The sequence below is a fragment of the Juglans microcarpa x Juglans regia genome, chromosome 8S (assembly GCF_004785595.1).
Source record: "Juglans microcarpa x Juglans regia isolate MS1-56 chromosome 8S, Jm3101_v1.0, whole genome shotgun sequence".
NCBI lineage: Eukaryota > Viridiplantae > Streptophyta > Magnoliopsida > Fagales > Juglandaceae > Juglans > Juglans microcarpa x Juglans regia.
Genome location: NC_054609.1, coordinates 5,555,125 through 5,582,462, shown reverse-complemented (window position 1 = coordinate 5,582,462; position 27,338 = coordinate 5,555,125). Strand labels below are relative to the sequence as shown.

The window sequence follows — 27,338 nt, the reverse complement described above, 5'->3', positions numbered from 1 at the left end:
CACGAGAGCGTTATTGTTTCATCTGAGCCTGTTGTTGCCAAATGACAACCCATAAGACATTGATCAGTTTTACACGCTCCCGAGTAACTAGAGGAGCTCTGCTGAGATAATGCCCCAACTCGACCTAGGGTTGTGAACCACATAAAGTCCATACAATCATTTTGATTACATATGCACCCTTGTCTCCCCTATGGACCATGCGCACACCCTTACTCCCTTCATCACACCATGGGTAACGACTGTGCATGTGACTTCAAAACAAGAGATGCCCAGCTTCGCGCCCAATGTGTATATGACTAGGCATCCTTTGGACTCCTCAAGAAAGGTCACAAAGTCGGCATGAGAGCATTACCGTCATGTCTAAGCTCGTTGTCGCTAACAACCTAGGAGATGCCATGCAGTATTACATGCTCTCGAGTGACTAAAGGAGCTCCACCAAGATAATGCCCCATTTGGACATGGGGTCGTGATCTACATAAAGTCCATACAATCATTTTGGTTACGCATGCAACATGGTCGCCCCTATGGACCATGCGACCACCCTGGCTCCCTTCGTCATACAACGAGTAACGACCGTGCATGTGAATTCGTAATGAGCGATGCTTAGCTCCGCACCTGGTGTGTACTTAACCTGGCATCCTCTAGCCTCTACCACCAGAGAGGCCACGGAGTTGGCACGAAAGCGTTACCTTCTCGTCCGAGCCTGTTGTCGCCCGGGGATAACCCAGGGGACGTCACTCAGTGTTACATACTCCCGAGTAACCAGAGGAGCTCCACTGAGATAATGCCCCATCTCTGCTTGGGGTCGTGATACGCACACCCCCAAAAAATTGCATTAGTCTTTTTACACCAAAAATACAGTTTCCAAATTTTACAGCACAAACATAGATAAGAGCATAGCTAATACGGTAAAGATAAATAATGACAATTGAAAATACAGATGTGTGAACAGACAACTATTGGATGACATGGGAATAAATATATCAACCAATGGCAGAACAACACATAGATTAACATATTCACAAGTCACAACTACACGCGATTCTCAACACTTCACCCGGCCCTCGGCCAACAATTCCAACACCAACTGCAATATTATATCCCAATGCTCCATAAGTGTGCACGTGTCATGTTGTGGCATTGCACGGTGACAGGTGCAGATCTGGACAAAATGGGGAGATCTACGACAGGGAAAATTTAAAAGTGGTAGATCTGGCGTGACAGAGGATGGACAGAGGGAATCTTATGGTGGACTCCGTTCCTGAACAAGTTGATACACAGGAGATAGACAACCAGTCAACACCTACTAGTAAGGAAATCTTATTGATAATTAATTATATTTCAATACTTTGAGGACTCTCTTTAATAATTTTAAAAATATTAGCTGATGCCTTGTCATGTCGCGAACATGGATTAACACGTAGCCTCGCTCTGGAAAGAAATAGAAGGCATGGAGAAATCAAGGTCAATATTCCTGATAATTTCATTGGAGGAGTGGATGATAGTGCAGCATCGCTTTCCTTCTATGTTGGCACACTAGTCTGAGCTTATGCCCCATTTTATGTGCGATCATGGAGAGATGTTCCGAATAAGGTTAAAGATCACATTCGGAGTTGTGTACTGGTGAGTTTATAAACGAACGTAATTTTTTTTTAAATGTATTCTGATTCCATATTTTTTTATGCAAATCACTTCTTAGGATAAATTCAACCTCAATTTTGGTCGTAGCGAGGATATGCGAACTGTGAATAAGTTGGTGGCTACATTATTTCGGCATCACAATGGATGATTTCATGACCACTTCATGAAATTCTAAACGTTGGAAAAGGTTGTTCAGTCCCATTCTCAGAAAATGAAATTAGACGATTGGAGGAAATGTTGTAATCTTTTTGCAAGTCTAGATTATCAGGTATTCTAGATTTATTCCCTATAACATATTTATGTCTATAATGGTTTCAAATTTTATAATTAATTTTGTTAATTTTTCATGTAGCACTTATGTTCTATCAATGTACATAATAGAATGGCTTTGACAATCCACCATTGCACCGGTTCAAGGTCCTTCAAAAATCTTGCCGATAAAATGGTAATTAATAACTTATTTTTTATCGTAATCTTTTATTTAAGTACTAACATTATTTTTTAAAATTACTAATGTGGTTTTGTTAGAAAATATGATGATCCTGAAAATTTCTCCATCATTCATGTCTATGCTACTACTCACACTAATGAGAAAGTGAGTGGGTTGATCATGTCGCCAAAGATAATTACGTAAGTGAGGTTATTTTCTGTGAATAAATTATGCAACAAGTGAATTCATATTATGTTTGATTCCTCATTTCTTTTAATATGTTACTTATTGTGTGGTTTCATTGTAATTGTAGGAAAAAATGATCGAGATCTAATCAGCCTCTGAGGAATCCTCTCCTAGTAACATAAACATATGCACGCAAGTGCTTGGGAGCAAGTCTGGTTTGGTAAGTGGTTTGAGACGTTTTCTCAAGCGTGTCAGTTCATCCTCCACGACCTCAACCTCGGAAGTTAATAATCTTACTAAAGATTTAGATGCATCATGCCAAGAAATTCAGCAGATGAAGTCAAGACAACAGGAGTTGGAGTCTTTATTATCACAACAGTCTGATTTAGAGACGTTTTTGCAGAAGCGACAAAGAGACCAAGAGGAGAGAATACACATTGAAGTCTAATAGAAAATACAGAGGGAGATGATGGTCTAGATGAAATGTGTTATGTCATTTCAGCATGATCGCGGTGGGTAAGGAAAGAAGAAAAAATGAATATATTATTATTATTAGAAATTTTCATTGTCTATTTTTGCAACACTATAAGACAGTATTAGTTGTTATATTTATGGTGTAATATGAAACAATTTGAATGCTTTTTAATTTTTTGAAATTACTATTTCTAATAAGAACGTTCGAATGTAAACAACAAACGTTCGAACATGGATTCACATTCGAACCAACGTTTGACCATAATACCGCCGAATACCAACAAAAATTTTGAACGTAAGGCACTTCGTTCAAACGTTTCCATGCATAAACGATCTAAACATTTGAATGATTAGAATATATACGTGCGAACGACAACCCAACATCCAAAATTTAAAAATTGTACATTCAAACGCTTCTCCATTAACATCCGAATGCTATATTTAAGCGTCTTCGAGCAAACGTTTGGACTTTGTTACGTTTAAACATAAATATTAATTGTGCGAAGCAAAAACAACCAATGTTTAAAGGCTTGCTCATTGTTCTTCGAATGTTGAGAATATTGAAATGCGGTGGGTTGATGTTCTAATGTTTGTTTCTCAAGCCATTTGGCTTGACAAGAATAGTTTGTAATGGCTGTTATGACCTTATTAATGAATGGTTTATTATAAAAAAAAAAAAAACCCTAATTACCATTTTTCTGCAATTTGTTAAATCATCATGATCCCCTTGCACCCATAATTTGCTGGCGATCAAAAGCACGATAGACTAGGACTAATATTTAATCAGTAGTACTAGACACGTCCATAGACGAAAACCCACATGGAATTAAGCATGCATGGCATATAACTATGCTCACACAAAGAAGCTAGCATTGCTTCTTCATACATTAAAAAACCAAAACACACACAAGCACGTACGACACCTTGCACACAATTAAGGAGCTGGCCGCCTTTTGGTTTTCGGAAAAACATGTTATTGGACATACGGTACTAAATTATATGGATTGGCGGTCAATTAGTAGGGGATATGTATTCATGTTTCTTGGCATACTGGATGAGAACTTTGAGCTCCTCCCCCTCGACCAATCCATCTCCATTAGTATCGACATGGCGGAGCGCTCGAGTGGCTCTCCAGCCGAGTAGATGAAGACCGAGGGATAGGAAGGCAGCCTTTAGCTCATCCTTGCTGAGACCACCGTCGTGGTTAACATCGTATTTCTTAAGAATTTCTAGTAACTGCTGCTCAGTTAGAGGTCCTCCCTTGGACACATGACGAGTCATGTTATAATTACGAAAAGATGCCCGGGAACTGGGTGCCAAGGCAAATAGATTTATAGACCTGTATTGGTTTGATTTCCAAAGAACTCTAGCATGGGAGGTTTTTATAGGCTTTCTATATATCATGTGGTCAATGACCATTCAATCAAAAGGTCATGCAATTTGTTCTTGTGTATTAGAAATGCAGATTTCAATCAAATCAAGATTAGATGTTAGATTCTATAACCCTATTCTTTTGAAAAAAGAAACAAGAACAAAACCCAATTTTATAAGTGTAGATTAATCATGTTCACATATAAGAATCGAAATAGAGATAGATATATGCAGGGAGATAAAAAATAAAAAAAAACCACAATTTCTAAGGAATATTAGACATATAAGTTAAAGAAAAAAAAGAAATAGTGTCTATAAATGGTCCAATATCCATAGGACAAAAATCTTTAGCTTTTCGGCCAAGTGGCTTTTCATGCACAAATGGAAGAATCATCAAACAGTTGATGCGACGGAGGAAAAGTTCATGTAATAATGGAGACCGCCCATTGTACGAGTGGGCACGTCTTCTATGCCTAGGCTTTGTGCTTTGACAATGAAGTGGATTTTAAGCCACTTTATTGGTAAATTGTGGCTGGACATTTAAGCCCAGCCAGCCGAGAGTTACAAATTGGAGGATTAATATGTAGTCCATTCCACGTTAGTGTAAAGATAAATTTTTTGGCATGGATAAGAAATATCTATCATGTTAGCTCTCTCTAGTTTCGACATTTAGGTCAGTATACAGACATATGTGTGTTGTCTTGATGTTTATCAGATGACACGCTCCACCGCAAACGAAAATGATTACAGACAAATAATACTCGCGAAAAACTCCGTGGAACAACTTCACAAGATTCAAGATTTGCTGTTTGAGGTGTATTTTATAAGATTATTCTCTTCTTCTAGAATATCTAACGCAAGTTGTCAATCTGCAAGCATATTGTCCTTTTTAGCATATTTATAAATTACACTGTGGTGCTAGAAATCTGAGCTACCTATGAGATCGTGTAAAGTTTTCTATCATAGCGAGTGGTGGAATCATTCATCAAGAAATCAGGAATAAGCTTTTTTGTAGATTCAATATAATCTACGATTTTGTTGTTAAGTGGCATCACTTATCCCAAAAGTTTAAACTGTTGTGAGTTTATAAAAACTATATATGTTAGGAAATTAAGAAATTTACGAAAAATATATCTGATAATATATACAAAATTAAGAAAATGAAAAATATATCTGTTAGGAAACCTAAAAGACTCTGAAATGAATATTACCAAGAAATAAGATTATATATCTTTTGTATTTAATAACTTATCTCTAAATAGACATGATTTAACTTTTATTTGATGATATTATATATATTAACGAGAATGGAAGATGCGGGCAGGGTAACATTCAGGAGAATTGAAGGGTGTTTTTTCCAAGGGGGAGAGAATTGAATGATCTAGATCATCTCTTTTTTCACTTTTTAAATTGGACAGGATATTTAATTGAAGCTTTATGTTTTTTTTTTTTTTTTTGGGTGTAAATAGATAAATTAACAAATATAAAATGGCTGCCAACATGAGTAAGACTTCAAGATTATTTAATTTATGAGAGATGTGATGCCGTAGCACAATATGAGCAAAGTCTATGCTTTGAAAATTATATATTGTTGTAAACAAAAACTCATTTTAAAAGAATTTATCAGTAAAACAAACTGAAGCCCTCATTACACATAATTATAGTATAACCTCTAAAATAATGATGATATCTAATTTGAAACCTAATGGACCCAATTAGTGATATATGTGACGCCCTCGACCCCCACTTAAATTCAGGCAGAGTCGCAATGCCGAGATGTTAGCCGCTTGGGTCAAATATCACTTGCATAGGTTGAAAACGTAGTGTGTGCTCGCATGCTGAATAAATGTGTACAGTTAATTTGCAGAGGAAAAATAAAAAAGGGTAGTCAATTAATTCTAACAGAATTAGAAAATTATAAGATTACATCACCAAGCAAAATATCCATAAGCCACCAGTCTCCTAATCCCCGACATAAAATTCATAGTCATCTGACTAATTAAAAAGAAAACACCAAACAATGCTACATAAGGGGAAAGGTACCCAAGTCTTCACTCCTCAGGCGAAACCAATCCTCCAAGCTCATAACTGTCCTCTGCATCAAAGTCTATGGTTCCGCAGAGCGGAACCGCACATGGGGACACTTTAGTGAGATTTCACAATCTCAGCAAGTAAAGCCAATAGAAAGACACCCAAAATTACGAGCACGGAAAAATATAAACATTTCACAATAAAGGGAAAAATTGGAATCTTTCAGCATTACCAAAATTGTACCAAACCAATTTCCTTCTCTATAGTATAGAAAACCACACTCTCAAAAATCCAGATTTGTATTTTTAAAGCATTCATTTGATTACGCATGCACCATAGTCTACCCTATGGCCCATGCGCAGACCCTAGCTCCCTTCGTCACACCACGGGTAACGACCATGCGTGTGACTTCGTAACAAGCGATGTCCAACTCGGCGTCCGGCAAGTATGTCACAAGGCATCCTCTCGCCTCTGCCAGCAAAGAGCCCACGGAATCAACATGAGATCGTTACCATCTCATCCGAGCCTGTTGTCGTCAGGTGACAACCTAGGCGATGTCACTCAATTTTACACACTCCCGAGTGACCAGAGTAGCTCCATCGAGATAATGCCCCATCTCAACTTGGGGTCGTGATCCACATAAAGTACATACAATCATTTTCATTGCTCATGCAACATGGTCTACCTTATCGACCATGCGAACACTCTGGCTCCCTTCGTCACACCAGGGGTAATGACTGTGAGCGTGACTTCATAATGAGCGATGCCTAGCTCCACACCAATTGCGTACATGACCAAGCATACTTTAGCCTCCGCCACCAGAGAGGCCATGAAGTCGGCAGGAGACCGTTACCTCCTCGTCCGAGCCCGTTATCACTCGACGACAACCTAGGGGACATCACTCAATTTTACATGCTCCCAAGTGACAAAAGGAGCTCCACCGAGAAAATGTTCCATCTCTGCTTGGGGTCATGATATGCACACCTCCAAAAAATTGCATTAGTCTTTTGATACCAAAAACACAGTTTCCAAATTTTATAGCATAGACACAGAGAAGAGCACAGTTAATATGATAAAGAGAAATAATGACAATTAAAAATTCAGATGAGTGAACAAGCAGCTATTTGATGACATGGGAATAAATAAATCAACCAATGACAGAACAACACACAGATTCACAAATTCACAAGTCACAACCACATGCGATCCCCAACGCTTCACCCGACCCTTGGCCAACAATTCCAACACCAACTACAATATTATATCCCAACGCTGCACAAGTCCCTCAACCCCTTAACCAATCACAACCAGACTGTAGTAAAATGCAGTTTAACTATTTTCCAATGTCAGTATTCTAAAGTTCAATCTAGGTTTTTAATTACAATACGGAACGATAAATTTTTGGATGATCAAGCGCGCTAACTTAAATTATCCCGTAAGTGTGCGTGTGTCGTGTGGTGGCATCGCACGATGACAGGTGCAGATCTGAACAAATTGGGGAGATCTACGACTAGGGAAAATTTCAAAGTAGCAGATTCAACATGGCAAAGAATGGAAGAAGGGAATCTCACAGTGGTGGGTGGTAGTGGGCAGTAGTGCAGAACCCTAAAGGAGGATCTAGACTCGGGGTGGGTGGATCTTAGAGGGGGAAGAGGTCGAGTGGACGGCAGAGGGTGAGGGGGTGGTCAGATGACCACAAAGGAGCTATTGATGGTGGCGAGCCACTGCGGCGGGGAGGGGAAGACGATGAGACAGTACTTGATAGGAGGAGAGGGTGTTTTGGGATGGTTTCGAAGAGGAAGAGGTTCAGCCTATATATAGGCCGAACGACCCACTTGCGACAAAGCTCACCATCGGCGGTGATTGGGCACACTAGGCGGTGCGCGGGCCACATAGGAGGGGCTCACGATGTCTAGATGCATGTGTGTCTGTGATAGGTGTGACCGACGGTGCTCACATGGCCGAAAGAAGCCATTGGCAGCGTGTAGAGGACTCGACAATGACTAAGGACAACAAGCAATGGTCAGATGGTGGCAGGGAAGGCACGGACCATGCCAACACATGGATTTGGCATGGTGGTGGACACGGGTAGTGGCACAGCCGCTACCTGCCAAAGGGAAAAGACAACGAAACAAAACAAATGGGGAGGAAGAAGTGGTGCAGCGCTAGAGTGGGGAGGGAGTGAAAGAGGTGAAGTTTAGGGTTTCCTATCCTTAGGCCAAAATGACATAGTTTTGGTGGGAGGGTTGGGCTTTTCTCATCAGATTATGGGCTCACACACGGGCTAGGCCATAATCTTGCCTCCGATCACACATTAATAAGAACCAACTTAGTCCATATATTTGGGCTCCACCTCACGAGAAAAAGACATGCTCCCCCCTTAAGAGAATTTGGTCCTCAAAATTTGCTTAGCTAACAGCTACTTTCAACGGGCTCAGCAAGCTAATAATCTTTGTCTTTACTTCCATAACTTCTTCTAGTATTAGCATGACTTGTTCGTCCAATAGTTCATCACGTTTAAAAAAGGCAAGCCATCAATAAACTATTCTACAACACAAATGCATCCTAATGCTTCATTACCTCATAAATTGTTTTATGCTATTCACTATTGATGCCACTAAGCTTCAATTTCCAAGCCTTTATTGTACACAACACTTTGGTGACTTATCAATCTCTTCTCAAGTTAACCATCAATGTCCATAATTCCCCAACTGAATGTTCAAACTCCAAAGGAAAGTATAACCTCACATTTTAAATTCCTATGTGACCTCAAGTCACAACAGATTCTTGAAAGATAATTACAAAAATTACAGCCAACTAAGACTGTTCATCAGGGCCAGGTTTTTTCCCAGCCCGGTCTGAAACTCGAGAAACCAGATTTCGGTTCTGGATTTCAGCTCGGATCAGACCCCTACTAGAACCTGGATTGCCAAAACCCAGACCTACTCGGTCCGGGTATGGGTTTGAAACCTGGTACCTGGATTTTTTACTTTGAATTCAAAGAGAATGACAAATCTTCAACAACTTTAAAGTACCATAGATCTTCGAAGACTTTAAAGAAGAAGCTGGCTCGGTAGATCAGTTTGCTAATTTTCAATCCTCCTTTTCTTAAAGCAATCACGACAACCTCATCTCGGACTCTCCTATGTATCTCCTAGGCAACACCTTGTTAGAAGCTCTCAACGTCCGTGTGGAAGGGTCTGGCCAGAAGTTCTTGGTCCTCGCCCATGGCTTCAGTGCTGACTAGTTTGTCTGGAAAGGCATTCTTGGTCCTTCCTTTTTTACTAAGCTTTTTATAGCAAAGACCACCACCCCGACCAGCCCATAGGTTCGTACACAAAACCCAAAGCGAACATCAATCATGGAAATTGTACCTCCCTCAGTCTCTCTCTCTCTCTCTCTCTCTCTTAACCATAACTGAAATAGTAACACATATATTCTCAGGCTTATTCGCGTCATCATTCTCTACGACCTCGTCTGTGTCGGCATTGTCAATCCTGATTACTTCGATTTTCGCCACTACACCACACTCGACTCCTACGTCGGTGACTTAATCAACATCCTCGATGCTCTGAAAGTTGATCGGGTTCAACCTGAAACCCAAAATCTAGGTTTCTAAAATCCTAGATTCATCCTGGGCCCGGCCCGGGTCTGACCCGTGCTAACTTGGTCCGGTTTCCGGCCCAGATTTGAAACCAGGGTTCTGGTCAAGGTATACCCAGGTTCCCGGGCCGGAACTTGGATGAACACTCCTACTGCCAACTATCATTTCACTAAGTATCACACTTCGGCTGCGCACTCTGATCATCCCACCAAAAAGCCTATGGTTAAGATCTCTTGAATTTAACACACTTGTATTGAATCCACCTCAACACCTACCCACACCTTTACTTCCCCTCCTCAACCCACACCTTTACTTCTCCAATGCCAGAGTCTAGGAAAAAGAAAGGAAAGGAGAAGAATCCAAGTCATGTGGGTGGCATGGATTTAGAAGGACGGTGACACTTTTGGAGTGCAGCAAAGGATCAATTCTTTTTATGATCTAATAAATCCATATCACAAAAATTAAACAAAAAGAAGAAATAAATAGAAATTTCTTTTTTCCTGAAAAAGTATAATCCAACACTTGCACGAAATTAATTAATCTAGTTGTAGGGCACCCCACAATGGCAGAACAATTCAATTTGGCTTGTTGGGTTGGATCATCAGTACATGACACTACAACAAATTTGAGCTTTTGGGATGAAATTATTTAGGGATGAAAAAAATTTCGTCCCTAAAAGTCATTTTTTGGGACGAAATTTAAATTTCATCCCAACAAATTGATGACTTTACAAAATCGTTCGAACGGTCAAATAACCATTCGAACAGTATTTTCTGTGATGAATTAAATCGTCTAAAAAAGTTTTTCCCGTTCGAAAGGTAAAAAATAAGTTCGAACAGTAAAATCTTGGCGAGAAAGTAATTTATTATGGCGGGAAAAGTTCAAAATCGTTCGAACGATAATTTGTTGTGTTCGAACGGAAAATATTTGGTGGCAAAACTTGGCAGGAGGGTTTCTAAACCGTTCGAACGGAATATATTTAATTAGAACATATTCAAGCACCACATTTATACATTCGAAGGTATAATATTAATCTCGGTATGAAACTCAAAATATAAAAAATAGATATATCATATATACAAATTCATTAATTAATTTTATGTAATTAATTTTCAAATATTTTAATGATTTCTTTTATGCTAAATAAGATTTTTAGTTAAATAAATATTATCAACCATACACCACATAATATAAATCAATAATTACTCCAGAAAAGACAAAAATATTTAATTTACAAATAAAGCAAATTATCAAAACACCATATATACTATCCATATCTATGACAAAAAAAAAATATAAATAAAAAATAGAAACTACTGTGATGCAAGGTCTCTACACACATCCTCGACTGCAGCTAATTGTCTCTCTACCTGTGCCAGTCGAGTACTGAGCGTGACCTAAGTTGCATTATTGGCATTAATCTCCGTACGTAACTCATTAACCTCTGTAGGTAACCCAGAGACGGTAGCCATAATCTCTGTACGCAACTCAGACATGGCAGTATGCACTGCATCAATCACTGCTGATGTGTGTACGCCGATCTAAGCACGCAATATGTCAGCCATCTCCTTACGAGTAGATGTACGTGATGCCTCGGCCTGTGTAGATGTCTCACCAGCCGATACTCCAGTATCTCTCGGCTGTGCATCTCTCTTAATCTCAGCCCTGTTAGGAACAACTCCATGAAAATGAAATCTTGAGTGTCCCGTGCTCCATGATAGGGTGGTGCTGTTGATCAGTCCCATCGGCTCCCGGGAATGCTCGGCAGGTTCGGGCACGACCCCGGCATGTAGCAAAAATCGAGTGATGAGGATCCCAAATGGCAGTATATTTGTCATAATGAACTATGCCTCTGAGCGGATCCTCTCAAATATATAACCTACAAGGTCGATCGGGATGCCATGAGCAACTCGTATCATAAATCTCGCCCAATCTATGCCAACCTCGATTTTGTGCGGCCGAGGGTCAATATTGTTGGCGATGATCAAATTCACGATCTTGAAGAAAAAAGATAAATATGCCTGCCTAATACTCTTTGTCCCATCGTACACTGGAGCATCTAGATCAACAATCAAGTCTTTGATCTCATGATCAGCAAGTGTATCGATCTCATCTGTGTAAACTGGTACCTCGTCCTGAGACATCTCTGCATCACCTGAAGGATCAGACTCTCTAGGCGGCAGGTTCGGATAGTCATCAAGAAGCCTAGGAATACCCAGATATGCAGCGAGTTCGTCCACTGAAAATATAACAGGAGCTCCTCGGACACAGATCCTATATGCCCCTCCATCGTCTGGGCTGGCACCATCAAACTCTTTATAAAACTCAGTAACGATCTCAATGTAGGAAATGAGCTCCATTCCTTCTTCTCACTGATCTAAGATTGGTGCCCAACCACGTTCATTGAATACTGATGGGAGGGAATTACCCTCCCATATAAGAGCCACAAAATCAGACAGTTTTACCTGTCGCTCAAGTAAAACAGTCTGCTCTCAAACTGTTTGGATGGAAGGTTCTCCTGATCTACCACGTTTACGGCCCATATAAGACATTATTATGAACCTGAAATTTTAAAAACAAAATATATATTCAACATTAGTGATAAAATCTAAATACGACGAAAAGATTTACAAAATTATATACTAATAGAAATTTAATAAATTAATTGATAGAATAATTCAATAAAACGATGAAAACAGTTTAATAAGCTAATACAAAGTAAAGTAAATGGTTTGAATTTAATATGAAGCTTTCGAACGATAAAATATAAGGTCGAACGGAAACTGAAAACACATGGAATGTTTTAAAACTGTTCGAACGTAAGGGTTAAATCTTTCGAACGCATTCGAACAAAAACCAAATCGAGCTCGGCCATGGATGAGTCAACTCAGCGGCCATGTAAACACCCAAAAATGCATCGATTCCGTGGTTTCTTCGACAAAACACATACTACTCTTCATTTCTAAACATCCTACGGTAGATTTATGGTATTCTACGGTGACTATTGATGAAAAAATAAAAATTTTCTAGAAAAACGAATAAAACCATAAAATCATAAAATAAATGGTAAAATAACTTTTAAAATGCATACCTTCACTTGGGAGGAAGAGTGTTTGACGTAGGTGCTGATTACGGCGATTGACGGGGACGATTGATAGGCATTCAAACGTTTTCTGTCGTTTTCAAACGGTGGAGACGGCGGCATGAGAGAAACCTCTGCCCACGATAACTTATATGTTCATAATATATTATAATATATATTATGATAGTATAATACTTTAAATGAAAACATAATAACTTATATGTATTTTATTATAGTATAATAGTAATATATCATAATACTTTACTATCAAAGTGTTATATATGAGGTTGTAATATATATATATATATATATATATATATATATATGATAGCATATAGTACTATATACTATGAGTTTATACTTAACTAATATATATCATACTATATATTCCATTACACTTTACTATATAAGTTATATATGATACTATACAGCATATATATATAGAGAGTATAGATTACTAATATACTATCATCTTATAAATTTCTCTATACTTTAAAATGTGATCTTAGTATTTTTGAGGCTAGATATATGTGAGTATATATTACTAATACATATGATCTTATATTTTCCACTATACTTTAGTATAGGATAATATATATGATACGATATATATGATATATAGTATAGATTACTATATATCATAGTATATATTACTAATATATTTTCCTTTATACTAATTTAGTATAGTATAATATATATGATACTATATATATGATATATAGTATATTTTACTAATGTATATGATAGTATATATTACTAATAGATATCATCTTATATTTTTATAGTATACTTTAGTATACTATACTATATCTATGATATTTAGTATAGATTACTATATATATGATAGTATATATTACTAATACATATGATCTTATGGTACTTTTCATTTAATGATAAAAAAAAATATTTAAACATTAAGGTGATGGGTTCAAACGGTACTCGTAAACCATTCGAACACATTATGTGTGTTTGAACTTATGAAAAGAACATTCGAACGGATTATTGCAGTAGTGAGAAAATACCCTGCCAATTAAAGACTCCTGGATTACTGTTCGAACGTAATTTTTATCCGATCAAACGGTAATCCAGAAATTTGTGCGGGCGGGAAAATTGGCGCGTTGAAATTTTTCGCGTTCGACCGCACTTTATTTACGTTCGAATGGTTGGCCATAACTTATAATCTTCCCGTACGCCGTCAGTCCCTCATTTTTCTCTCCTCTCGTTCACTCTTCTCCGTTTTCTCTCCAAAATCTTACATTTCTTCACACAATCCTTCATTCTATCATCTTGCAAAGAGGATTGCTTAGTATATTTTACTTAAAGGTATGACCTTCTTTATCATTTTACTTCTAAATCTATTATTTTTTTTTATTGATTTTGTAGTTTATATATATATATATATATATTGTGTAGGTGTTTGTTAGATTAATCACAAAATATGTTTGTTAGAGGATTGTTATTCGAAGTATATATGTTATATATTTGTTAGAGGGTTGCTATTCGAAGTATATATATTGTATATTTGTTAGAGGGTTGCTATTCAAAGTATATATGTTGTATATTTGTTGTGTTTTCTGAATATGAGTTTGTGATGCTTTGTGAGATAGTACTCGTCTGAACTGGCTAGTGTTTGCAATCTGGGTTGATACCATTCGAACGTGGTTATATACCGTTCGAACGGATAAATATGTTCGAACAGTATATTACTGTGTTCGAACGGTTGTAAAAACTATCTTAAACTATCATATAAATATGTAATATTATAGTAGATTATATATAGTATATATATGAAAAAATTAATAATACTTAAACTCATATTAATATTTAAAAGATAATAGTTGTAAAAACTATCTTACAACTAATTACTTAATATGTGTTAAAATTATATTATAAAAACATAAGGATTATTAATACTTAAAGAAGTAAGAGAACAAGGAAAATGCACGCCACCATCCTTTTCAGGATGTTCGACCTGAAGAATTGGGAAAACTTTGCGACATGTTTGAGGATCCATCATATAAAGTAAATTAAATGAATTCTTGATTTGTCATATTTGTAATTTTTCACTAACTTTTACAACTTCTATGTAGGAGCGAAGTTCTATAAACAAAACGAATAGATCAAAGTTAAAGATTCATTATCATGCAGGCTCAAGATCTTTCAATCGCCTCTCTCAGAAATTGGTAATGTATTTTATTTTTTATTTTTTTTATTCTATGTAGTTTGTTTTTAATATAGACTTTATATCTTAACAATGTCTTTTGTAGAAAGAGTCAGACACCAATTATGATTTGACAAAATTATATGCTACATCACATACTAATAGTAATGGAGAGTGGACTCATCCCGATGATCGTGAGAATTATGTAAGTATTATAATTTCTTTTAATTAACCATATTTAAATTAATGTGTCAATATTAATTTATATGTTGTGTGTAGGATAAAATGGTTGCCCTCCGTGTTGAAACTGCATCAGATCATAATTCATCAACAAGTGATGTTGAAATTTTTACACAAGTTCTGGGTCAACGTTCGGGCTACTTAAGGGGTTTGGGTCGCTGTGTAAAGCCTTTAGGCTCTTCATCAACATCAAGCACTATTGCCATTACGTTAGAGAATGCAAATTCTAGGATCGAAGAATTGATAGCAAAACAACAGGAGTTAGAGACTCAATTGACGAAACAAGCATGGAGATGCGCATAAAACAACAAGAAGATCAACAAAGAGAGCTGCAACTCCTAATGCAAGAACAACATAGACAGATGCAACTTCAAATGCAGATGCTTATGCAACAATTCAGGCCTCCAAACAATTGAATTTCATTAGAAGTGTTTTTGCATATTGAACAATTATATATCACGTACTGATAATTGTATTAGTATTATTAGTATTTTATTTATTTAGTTCTAACTTATTAGATTAGTATTATTTTTATTGAACAATTTGTAATGTATTTTTGAAATATAAATATCTATTTGGTTTTAAGTATTGTCAAAGAAAATAATAACCGTTCGAACTCTCATCAAACGTTCGAACATATATAAATCAGACACAACCGTTCAAACATCGCAATTTAGAGTTCGAACGGTAAAAAATTGCGTGCCGTTCGAATGCGTTCGAACAGGCAATTCACTATTTGCGTTTGACCATCAATTTGTTTGTTCGAATGTTTCTTCATGTGTATTTGGTCGAATGGACTGGTATCGATCGACCGGTCATGAAATACCTGTTCAAACTGTTCTTCATTGTTCGAATGTTATTTCCGACGTTCGAACGGATTTTCGAGATGAATTTAATTTGTCCCAAAAAAAATCCGTTCAAACGCGATCGAATGGTCCAGCTTAATTTCATCCCAAAAGATATTTTTTGGGACAAATTTGTGATTTTGGTCCCAAAATACCTTTCGAGACAGTTTTATAGGGACGAAATGACAGTCTTTTGGGATAAAAATTTTTCATTCCAAAAGGCCTTATTTGTTGAAGTATTGTGAGTAACCTGATTGTGCTAAGAAAGCAATTGACTTGAGTTTTCAATAATTTTGTTTGATTTGGTCCATTTATTTCAGTAATTGGGATTTCTTAGAGAATATCATGATGTGTGTGAAAAGAAATTATCTGAACAAAATTTGCAGCATCAATTTCATACAATGAATATGACATCTACTATTTGCCTTTTATACAAGAATATTTGTACAAAAATAAATAGATATAGGTACAAACAGCTCTCTATATACTTTTATACACAGAACCCGCTAGTAGGGGCACCACTAGACTAAACCTCCACAAGCTCTCTCCTTGCAAAGCTAGTCTCGAAGCCAACCTACTCACAACGGGTTAATAGGACGAAGAAAATTCGGATGCATGCAGAATGCAATAAGGGCAAAAAATTAAAAATACCATGTGGAGTCAAATTAGAAGTTAGTCACATCGAGAACAATGAAAAATTAAGAAATGAGCTTTAACCATGTGTGGGAGCGATATTAAAAAGAGGCTTCACTTGAAATTAGTGAGGTAGAAGGAAAGACATTGCTCGGCATCAACAAGTAGAGGAAAAGCAACCCTTCCTTGATAATAGGGAGGAGGTTTTGTAGAGATTGCCTTGCTCTATAATCCAAAATCAATGCTTATTTTCTTCCCCCTCATAATTGTGATGTGGCCTTGTAGAGATCGGCTATGCTCAATAATCCTGAACAAATAATCCTGAACAAGGGGGATTTTCTTCAACTTTGTAATCTTGGACAAGGGCTTAGTTTCTTATTTTCTTGATAATCGCAAGGTGGCCATGTAGAGATCAACCTTGCTCGGTAATCCTAAGTTTGGCCAAATTTCCTCTGATCTATAAACATGAGAATGTGTAGACCAAACTGGTATTGCTCGGTAATCCTAAGCAAGGCTAATCCCTGCAAGACCCTCCTTGGGATCATAAGCAAGAAGAGAGTATACCCTTCTCGTGATCCCCGAGAAGGAAAAAAGTATACCCTTGCTTAGGATAACATAACTCCTTGCTTGGGAGCATCGAGCAACACCAATGTCTAGCTCGCCATTATTGAGCATGGAGATACGATGACTTTGCACCGATCAAGGCCAATCTCTATAAGAACATACTTAGGGATCACCGAGTAGGATGAAAGTATGCTCTTTCTTAGAATTACCAAGCAACCTCATCTACACAAGACCCTTCTCGAGATCACCAAGCTAGAAGAAAGAATGTGACTGCTTGGAATTATTGAGTAAGGTCACCTTCACACAACCCCGCTTGGGATAAAAGAGTAGGACAAAAGTACGTCCATGCTTGGGGTAAAATAACCTTTTGTTTAGGAGCATTGAGCCACGCCAATGTTTAGCACGCCAATACTGAGTAGGTAGAAACAATGCCATTGGTCGGAATCATCGAGCAGGAAACAATAAAGCCCTTGGTCAAAATCACCAGCAATAACGATCTCACGATTATCGAGGAGGAAAGAAACTAAGTTCTCAGGGAGTTCATTATCAATAACTCGGGAGCTTGTAATATAATCACTTTACAACATCCACATAACAATGATCGTAGAAATGAGATTACAAGGGGAAAAGGTTAGGAAAAGTAACAAGATAACATACGTAGAAAATTGTGAATAAAATCAAATTAGTATTTTTTGGCTTAAAAGATATTTATGGGAAATAAAGCCCAAATGTTTGTCCTGATTGCCTTGAGAAATTTTATACAAGATGGGATCAATCTTCAGTATCCTTGCTTAGGTCATACACCCCTTGCCTATTGTGATAATTAGTGTATGCTCACAAACTCAACAAATAAAAGTACAATTAATTCGTAGTAGAAAAATAAAAGGGTTGTAAATGATTCTAAATATCGGTATAAGAGAATGTAAAATACATTACATCACAATATCCATAAGTCATTTGTCACAAACCCATGTGCAAAAGAATAATATAGCCATCTAGTCTCATTACAAAGAATAAAATACAACACCTGATCAAAATGGGGGAAAGGACCGAATCCTCAATCCTCTGGCGATGTCGGATCTCCATGCTCATAACCTCCTTGAAACTCTTTTTCAGCATCAAAATCTATGGTCTTGAGGAGCTAGATAGTAGGTGAGACCACCTCAGTGCGATTTTGCAAAATCGCAATAAGTGAAATTAAGAGCAAACTCAAAGATGCAAGTCAAACGGAAATGAAGACATGCAATTTTTAGATGCAAAGAAAATTAATTTATACATACCAAGTTATAGGTTTCTAAGCAAGATATCAAAATCCACATAAATATTTACCAAGCAATAATGCTCAAAACACACAAACACCAACCACTCGCTCGAACACCCCAAGCCATCCGAGCAGCTTGGAAACAAACTCAAAAACCTAGTTTTAAAACATCCAGTCTAATTAATGTGTACACCACAATCTCCCCTACATGGACAATCCACACACTCTAGCTCCCTTCACCACACCACAGGTAACGATCGTGCGTGTGACTTTGTAATAAGTTATATACAGTTCCATGCTCGGCGTGTTTGTAGCCAAGCATCCTCTAGCCTCCACTGGCAAGGAGGCAATGACATCGACCCAAGAGTGTTACCATCTCGCTCGAGCCTATTGTCACCCAACGACAACACAATAGATGTCACTTAGTATTATTATAAGCTCCCGAACACCCCCCGGCCTCTCTCTCTCTCTCTTTGTCTCACATACTTTCTCTCTAACCCTCTTTTCATCTCTCTGGTACTCCTGCCATGACCAAAAGAGGTTGCCACACCATGTCCAACAGTGACGCCATCTATATGTGTTGCTAAACTTTGTCACTTGCTTTTGTCGCTGCTCTGCATACTACCATCATATTCTACCACACTGGTAAGCCTTCCTCTCCTTTCTTGATTCCTCACTTTTAGTCTCAGTCTCTCTCTCTCTCTCTTCTCCCTTTTTTTTCAAAACCGTTGTGCACAGTTGTTGTAGGCCTTGCTCCATAGGATGCAATGTCGTAATCCTTTGTCATCGCCGATTGATGCTCGTCGCTCCACTTTGAAGAAGAAGATCGGAGCATCGACATGCATTCAGAAATTTTCCCACCACGCGAGGTAAGTGGCTCTCTGAACCAAGATAGAGGATGGGTGCTACAAGTTTGATAATTATGCTTGTTGTTCATGTGCTTGCCTCTGGGACGTTGGGATCTGACTGGTATAGTTGTTGTACATAATCATATCTGTTTCACACTTGTAACATTTTGACATCAAATGCTTTAACGTTTTTCTTAAATGATTGTAGATGTTTTGCCTCTGTGTTGTGAGAATCTGTTGTGACAAGTGACTTATGGATATTGTGATGTAATGTATTTTAAATTCTCTAGTATTGATATATATAATTATTTACGACTCTTTAATTTTGCGATGTGAATTAATTGTACACTTATTTGTTGAGTTTGTGAGCACACACTCATTATCGCAATGTGCAAGGGTTGTATGACCCAAGCAGCCAACATCTAGGTGTCACGGTTTTTGCCAAACCACAAGTAGCAACCTAGGGCGCCACAAGTGGTATCAGAGCTTATACGGCCTTGGGCAAATTCGTAAGTCACATAGGTATAGTACCAAAGTTAGGCTCTAATCTTAGTACGGTAGGCTTGAAATATATATATTAATACTTGGATCTTAGGCAAAGTTGGCTTGAACTTTCCGTACCATAGGCATCACGGCTACCGACAAGTCACAAGCACATTGAGCTTGAATTTTGGCCCGGCCCAATAACAGTTAGACAAAAAAAAAAATGGAAACTTTTACTAGGCTAGCACAGTAGGCCAAAATTTTGGCCTAGCCCAAACCTTAAACAAAAAAACAGAGATAAGTAGACTGTGACTCGACCCCAGTATTGAACCGACAGGATTCGATTTTGACTAGGATTAATTCAGATATATGAGGCAGACCGGATGTGTGTTTAGATAATATGAATAATTAAACTGATGAGAATATGGAAATGTAATTATTTATATTATCTTAGCAATGTGATAGCATTTTGTGTAAGGAACGGATCAAAGTCAAGTCTAAGAAGATCGGCTTGAATGAGATTCCATTCATGAGGTGTACCCCATTAGTGATTGCACGAGCTTACACACGCTACAGTTGTACAAATAAGTTTCCTATAAATTAGCAAAACTAAAGGAAAGAAACAATCGATAATCTAATCGTGGACCATGATCTGAACTGTAGAAAGTTTCAATTGAAGTTGCATGCTTTTCTCCTTGACACAATCAAATGGTTCATTGGTTTTTCTAAGGAGTCAATAATTGATGAAGAACAACAAACAAAAGGGAATCGTAATTTTAGACATGATGGTTGGGAGTATAAGGCTAGAAGAATTAGAGGGATGAAGGAGATACGGGGAGGAAGGAGGGTGGTTAGGGTTTGAAGAAGAGGCCATGTAGGCGGTAGAGAGAGGATTGTGGTTAGGCTGATACCATGTTAAATTACAAAAATATGAACCTTTTATTTCTGGAACTACATTTTACAATGAAAGAATTGACAAATAAATAGATACATGAGACTAAGCTTTCTATGGTAGCTAATAGAGTATGGAAATAATTTAGAATGGCTAATTCCTAAAATCATGGTTTTGCTGATTTTGTGTTTGATCCTTGCTAATTTTGTGCTAAGTGTGATCCTATCAATAAATTACATGTCCTATATATATATATTAATAAAAGGCCTCAATTTTGACGTAAGAATTCCTTATACAAACCATGCTCCAATCGACTTATTCCAAAAGTGTTGAGTCCGTCATCTATTGACAAGTTTAGGCCAATAAGTCTTTGTTTTGTGGTCTATAAAATATGATCTAAGATTTTGGTCGGTTGTTTAACGTCGGTTTTGAACCGTGTTATTTATTTGGAGCATGGTGCCTTTCTTCCTGGGAAAAGTATCTTTGACAATATCAATCTTACTCAAGAGTTAGTACATGACATTAACAAGCCAATTAGAGGTGGGAATATGATGATGAAGATAGACATGGCTAATGCCTATGACACTATTGATTGGAAATTTTTAATACATGTGCTTCTGGCTTTTGGTTTCTCCTCTGAGGTATGCAATATTATCAATCAATGTGTGGCTATGTTGTGGTATTCGGTTGTTATGAATGGGACGGCTAAAGGTCTCTTGCAAGGTGTGAGGGATCTTCGTCAAATAGATCCATTTTCACCTTATTTATTTATTTTAGTGGAGGAGGTTTTCACTCGTCTTCTAAAGAGCATGTTTGAAGCAGGAGAGATTGGATTTTTTTCTCATCCGAGAGGTGGCCCTTTAATTTCACATCTTCTTTATGTGGATAATATGATCATTTTTGAGAATGCAGGGAAAAGGTCGGTTAATCAGCCAATCGTCTCCTCCAAATTTTACTTATCCAATCTCAGAGTCTAGCGAAAGGAAAGGATAGAAAGAGAAGAATCCAAGTCACGTGGGTGGACATGAATTTAGAAGGACGGTGGCACTTTTGGAGTGCAACAAAGCATCAATTTTTTTTATCTAATGAATCCATATAACAGAAATTGAGCAAAAAGAAGAAAGAAAAAAATGTTTCTTTTTTCCTAAAAGTATAATCCAACAGTTTCATCTTATCATCGAGCTCGCACGAAATTAATTATTGTGGCGCCCACTACTCCCATGTAAGGAGACACGGGATTCGAGACGCTGGGATGATGACAACAGGGTCACACATCCCAACGTTAGTGCCAAGTGTGTGTATATGCAACATTGTACAAAAATAACGCAGCAGATAATTAATACAACTAAGTACCAGAATTGTTAATACAATTTAAACAATCAGTAAAAATGTTTAAATATTATACAATCATCCAAAATAAATATTTTACAAGTCCCAAACCAGAATGCGAGTGACCCAATCACTCCTCGGGCAGAGCCGACTCCTCAGGCTCACCCTCAGCCTCATCTGTATCGAAATCTGCGTTACAATAGAACGGTACTGCAGGTAAGTATAAACCAAACAACTACGAGATAAAAATACATTAATGCGACCAACATACATGCATATGATGAAATATGCATTAGATCCAAAAATACTATTTTCTCCGAAAATAAATATTTTCCAACACACGCCAAAATCCTATTTTGGCCCAAAAAGAATACTCCGTCATTTTCCCAGAAAATGACCCAAATCAATAAAACTTCATTTTCCCAGAAAATGAATCACATAAAAATCTTTTTAATCAACACACGCTATTTTCTCAAAAAGCAGCCCATTATTCCATTAACCAATGCACCATGATCTCTCCTAGGGATCATCAGCACGTCCTGGCTTCGTAGCGATGCTCAGTTCCGCGCCCAGCGCATTCGTGGCAAAGCACCCACTACTCAACGAGCGATGCCCAGTTCCAAGCCCAGCGCGTTCGTGGCCAAGCATCCTCTAGCCCCCGCCAGCAGAGGGGCCACGGAGTCTGCACGAGACCATCTCGTCTGATCCCGTTGTAGCCCAGTGACAACCCAGGGGACATCACTCAGTATATTCGGCTCCCGAGTGACCAGAGTAGCTCCACCGAGATAATACCCCATCTCGGCTTGGGGTCGTGATACACATGCACCCAAAATCCTTTAACACATGAAAACCCAGTTTTCATGAAACACATGAACATGAATGCATGTACACGAAAATCCAGTTTCCTTTACAAACATGATCATGCGTGCAATATGCTATGTACATGAACAACACCAAAACCAATAACCAACAATTCACAATACCAACCAAACACACAACTCCGTCCACAATCCATCCGACCCTCGAACTCCTCGGACTCAGTCCGGCATGTCCAACCAATTCATAGTAATATGGGTTAGTACAAAAATACATTTAAATCACGATAGTTATTGGGAAAAATACTTACAGTGCTATATAATAATTTTCGAAGGATTACGGTGGTGCAAAAGGTGGTGGCTCAGCAACGAAACAGTGTAAAATACACTATGGCCGTAGGTCTCAAATACCCACTTTTGAATGGGGACAAACTAAGACCCGAAATTGATAGGGTAGGGCCTAGAGAGGTCGGTGAAGCCAATGGTGGTGGTGGTTTGTCGTGGGTGGCAGCGCAAAGGGTGGTTTTAGGCCAAAGATGTCGAAATCGGAGATGGAGATAGATAGGCTTCACCGGTGACGGATCGGAGCTGGAGTTGGGTCCATTGGGTTGCTAGGAAGTCAAGGATGCAGTGGTGAAGAAATGGTGGCCGGTGGTGGCGCAACGGCGGCGCTGGAGTGAAGAGAGCGCCGCGGCTTGGTGTGGTGCGTGGGGGCTATCAATAGCGATGGAGGAGCTGGAAACGGAGGGAGGTGGTCGCCGGCCGGTGGGGAAGCTGATGGGAGGGGCGGTGTCGTGCACGGCGGCGCGACGGCGGTGGGTTGGGTGAGGGAGATGCGGACGCACGGGAAGAGAGGGAGAGAAGGGTGTCGCACGGGGGGAAAGGGAATGCAGCGGAAAGAAAAGAAAAAAGGAAAGAAAAAGAGAAAAAAAAAGTGGGGAAAAGAAATGAGGTCCAATCCTTACCTCTTGGGTCACAAAAAAAAATGATCCAACGAAGATGATTTTAAAACAGCAAATCAATTAAAATAATTTAAACGTAATGATACAATGAAAATAAAATAATTAAATCCCACAATCAATTAATTTAAAAGAAGAAAAATTTAAATGTACAACAATAAATAAATATTAAGAAAACATAACAATTTAATTTTCACAATTTAAAGATCATAAAATAACCCATTTAAAATATCCGATAATTATAAAATAAGAGAATAAATTTTTGAATTATTAAAAATAATCCTTCAGTGAAAATATACTAAAATACAGGGTGTTACAATTATTCTATTTGTAGGGCATCCCACAATGGGAGAACAATTCAATTTGGCAAGTTGGGTTGGATGATCAGTACGTGAGTAATTACCTGATTGTGTTAAGAAAGCAATTAACTTGGGTTTTCTATAATTTTATTTTATTTGGTCCATTTATTACAGTAATTTGAATTCTTAGAGAATAATGATGTGTTTGAAAAGATCTGAAAAAAATTTGTAGCATTGATTTCATACAGTGAATATGACATGATCTGTTCTTTGCCTTTTATACAAAAATCACTACAAGAAAAACGATTATTTCTAATAAGTTGTTTGTTATGAAAATGACTATTTGCAACGAGGATGGACTCAATGTAATAGGAAATGGTCATTTTCATCATAAATAACAGATTGCATATAAGCATTTTTCTAATGTCAGTGGAACAAATAATACACGGCCCAAAAAGTGAACATGTGCACGAGCAGAAGATGGTTTATACTGGAGACCTGACCTGCATGTTATGATGTAAAATAAATAATAAAATCTATCTATTTTCATCAGTTTAAACTTTTGAAATAAGTGATGATTTTACAGGGTATCAGAGCAGTGGTCTAAAGTTTAAATCCTGACTTTACACTCCACCACATTTAATTAAATATTCCACATGTTGGCTCATCTATTGAGAGAGAGTCTGGCCCACATGTGAGAGAGATATATATAAAATAAGGGCAATGCTACTCTGCCGCCCAGCATTTATCGCTGGGCGTGCCGCCCAGTCTTTCTTTTTTTTTTTTTTTTTTTTTTTTTTACTTTTTTCATTTCACATTTTTTTAATACATTTAATATTTTTAAAAAATAAAAAAAAAATACACCAATACACTTAAAAACACTTCCTTAATCACTAAGTTTAAAAAAAAAAAAATTTGCCAAGCGGTCAAAAAGAGCAGTCAAGTTGGGGCGGCATACTAGTGTTTTCTATAAAATAAATAATAAAATCTCCATCTTCCCATCAGTTTAAACTTTGGAGACAAGTGGTGATTTTACACGACCAAATATCTCTGTATTTCTCAAAGTTGAACCTCATCAATTGTTTCATTGAAGATGACGCAAGTAGTGCTTAAGAGCCCTCTAACGTAAGAGGAGAAGATCGTTATCTAAAAAGTGGTATGTCCCTGGACTACCGCCCAAATTATCACTTTTGTCCCATTGACCAAGGTAAATTATGTCTAAACATTGTGGTTAATAAACTATATTGACGATAAAAATTAGTAGTGATTGGACAAATTATGTTGAGGATTCTCTTTCTTTTTGAAAGTTTCTCGGTATCTAATCTTATGATCTAGGACAAGATTGGTATCTAAAAGGTGGTCTTCCCTAGACTACCGCCCAAAGCACTTTGTCCACCATGCCACGAGCATGCAAGAGTCCCACGCACCACCTCCAATCAACAACAATCCAGCAACCAATTCCTTGTTCCATTATCTGGCCAAGAAGCATATCTCAGTCATGCCTTTAATAAATGCGAGACAGATAAATTAATATAATACAATAGATCTAATATATATATATATGACTAGTGCTACATGTACTTAACATTTTACTTATAAAAAATGCACAAAATTTATGTTATCATTTCTCTTTATAATCTCAAGTGAAGTAGAGAGGATCCTTACCCAAATTACTGGGCCATGTAACCATCAAAACCTTGAAATGAAATATTTTTCAGTTCCTTTTAACTGTTTGCATAAAAGCTTCAAAGATTCTAGTAAGACTATTCATCCGGGCTGGGTTTTTTTCCTGCCCGGTTCGGAACCCGAAAAATCGGGTTCCCGTTTCGGTTCCGGGTTCCAGCCCGGATCAAATACTCTCCGGAACCCGGATTGGGTAGGGCTTGAAATCCGGATACCGGATTTTAAACCTGGTACCCGGATTCAATTTTATTCATCTAAAGCCCCAGTCGCCGCTTTCTATTCGTTTTTCACTCTCCCCCTCTCTCTCTCTCTCGTCTAAACACTGCCCCTGCTCCAACTGAAATCCTCATTCAATCCATCTTCTCGTTCTCCAATCGAAACCCAGAGTCCAAACCGAAACCTCTTGATGTCTCTCTCTGAAACCCTAGCTCTCGCTCTCGATCTCGATCTCTCTCTCTCTCTCTCTCCCAAAGTCCAAACTAAAACTGAAACCTTAGCTCTGTCTCTAGCCGTATCTTCTAGTTTCTCTCTCTCTCTCTCTCTCTCTCTCTCTCCAAAGCCATAGCCTTCGAGTTTCTGAGGCATTTTCTCTCGTTGGAGTTTTTGACACTATATCAGAAGGTTGAGCCAGGAAGACTTCGGGAGTGAATCGTGGGTAAGCTGCTGCTCTTTTTTTTTTTTTTTGGAAAAAAAAAATCTTTGAGGTACTTAGATGTTTTCAAAACCGATCTGTGCTTTATTGATTAGAATCGACACTCTAATTTCATTAAGCTCTAGACCCACAAACAAAGGATTTTGTTTTGATGCAGAGAGATTTGTTAGTATTTGGAAGAATTGGGTTTTAGGATGTTGTATCTTTGATTTTTCTAGATGTTTTTTTTTTTTTAATCAGTTGTGTTTCTGGGTGGAGTGTAAATTAAGAGCAACGCATTTATGGTGAAGGGGTTATATGTCTTAGAAAAATGAGAATTCATTTGTGTGCTTGGATTGTGGGTAATAGTTGAACATACATGTTGCAGTTGGCCAAAGTTGCACGCTTTATACTTGTAATTCAATGGAACTCAGTACTGATGGTTATATTTTTATAATGATGAATATTTTGGGTTTCTATGTTGTTACTTCCGAGGTTTTTGACGATGGTGTTTCTGGAAATGTAGGTCATGGAATTTCTCAAGTCACTAGTGACATTGGAAAAGTGAAGTGCTTTATAAATATATATATATATTTATATATATATATATATATCCTTATTGGCTCTGGATGCCTTCATATTAATCAAACATTTGTTAATTCTTTTAATTATTAATATTTGAATGTTCATAAGATTTTCATGTATCATTATTAATGGGTTTTCTTTTTCATTTTTTTTTTCAAGAAAGAGTTAGGGCCACATGTGCAAGAGTGACCCCTTCCCAGATTTATTAAGAATAAACCCTCACTTATGGTGAAGGAATACCTTGGTTATAAATCAAGCATATAAAAAATACACAACAAGCAATATGCCACA

The 27,338-nt window shown here is 37.6% G+C and overlaps 1 long non-coding RNA gene across 1 annotated transcript; it reads left to right on the top strand.

Annotated features, from left to right (window-relative positions):
- Positions 1-1,926: 1,926 nt before the first annotated feature.
- LOC121243961 lies at positions 1,927-27,338 on the top strand. The gene is made up of 3 exons (XR_005936350.1): positions 1,927-1,942; positions 11,564-11,570; positions 27,207-27,338. It is a non-coding gene; the product is annotated as an uncharacterized LOC121243961 (long non-coding RNA).